Source organism: Mandrillus leucophaeus, unplaced genomic scaffold, assembly GCF_000951045.1.
Source record: "Mandrillus leucophaeus isolate KB7577 unplaced genomic scaffold, Mleu.le_1.0 Scaffold24, whole genome shotgun sequence".
Classification (NCBI taxonomy): domain Eukaryota; kingdom Metazoa; phylum Chordata; class Mammalia; order Primates; family Cercopithecidae; genus Mandrillus; species Mandrillus leucophaeus.
Window position 1 is genome coordinate 277698 of NW_012102476.1, and position 1503 is coordinate 279200.

Genomic DNA, 1503 nt, shown 5'->3' on the forward strand with positions numbered 1-1503 from the left:
CTTTGGCAGTGTACGTGTCCCTGGGTACTTGAGATTAAGAGAATGGTGATGACTTTTCACAAGCATACTGCCTTCAGGCACTTGTTTAACAAAGCACACCCTGCACAGCCCAAAATCCTTTAAACCTTGAGTCACCACACCACATGTCTCTTGCAAGAACAAGGCTGGGGGTAGGGTCCCAGATTAACAGCATCTCAAATACAGAACAAAATGGAGTGTCTTATGTCTCCTTCTTTCTATATAGACACAGTAACAGTCTGATCTTTCTTTTTCCCACATCTGTGATGGTCCAGGAGGCTTCCGAGGCGATTGAGCAGCGTCAGTCTTCAGCCGCTAAACCAAGAAGATCTGGGAAGGAGTCAGTCCGAGAGCCTTGGGCTAGAGTTCCAGGGGCTCTGGGAGTGGCTGCTGGACGAGCTGGACAGTCTGATTTCCAGTGAGGTTTCGCACAGATGGGACACGACTTAGGAGGAATCCCGGGCTGTGGGCATTCCTTGGCCCAGTGGCCAGATTTCTGGCACTTGAAGCAAGATCCTGAGGGAGGCAGTGCTGTAGGAATGCCTGACTGCAGTGGCTTAGGCATTTTGAAGTTCTTGTGTACTGGAGGTGCGGCTGGGTTTTGTCTCACAGCAGAGGCAAGTAATTTTAACTCTTCTCTATTATTGTACACCTTGAAGGCAAGGTTAATTAAGTCCTGTTGTGGGGTTTGAGGGCCAGAATCTAATTTTTGGAGCTTTTTCTAATGTCAGGAGTGGGTTGGGTAATAAAATGTGTATTGAGAATATGACGGCCTTCTGGCCCTTCCGGGTCTACGGCAATAAACCGTCCAAGGGTTGTTGCCAAATGGGCCATGAACTGGGTTGAGTTTTTATATTTGATGAAAAAGAGCCTAAACGCTAGCTGATTTGGGAAAGGTCGGATAAAGAAAAAGGAGTATTAACCTTGGCTATGGCTTCAGCTCCAGCTACCTTTTTAAGAGGAAATTGTTGGGCAGGTCAGGGAGGGTTAGCTGCAGAACAAAACTGTAAGCCGGACCAGGTGTGAGGAGGGGATGTGATAAAAGGATTATAGGGTGGGGGAGCGGAGGCTGAGGAAGAATTGGGACCTGACTCGGCCAGGCAAGGAACAGCCTGGGGAGGAGAGGTCAGATGGGTCTGTAGAAAAGGAAGATTCAAAAGACTCAGCGCTTGGGGTGGAGACTGAAGGAACATACAGGAGAGAAAGAAGAAAGATTTGGGATGAGTCACATTGGGAGCAGACTAGGGAGGGACTAATGTGTAAAAGAATGCCTGGACATCAGGCACCTCAGACCTATTTGCCCATTTTTTGACAAAAATTAACCAGGTCTTGTAAAATGGAGAAATCAAAAGTGTCATTTTCTGGCTATTTAGAACCACTATAGAGCTTGTATTGGGGCCAAGCAGTGTTGCAGGAGAAAATAAGACGCTTGGTTTTAGGTCAGGTGAGAGTTGAAGAGGTTTTAAGTTTTTTTTTTTTTTTTTT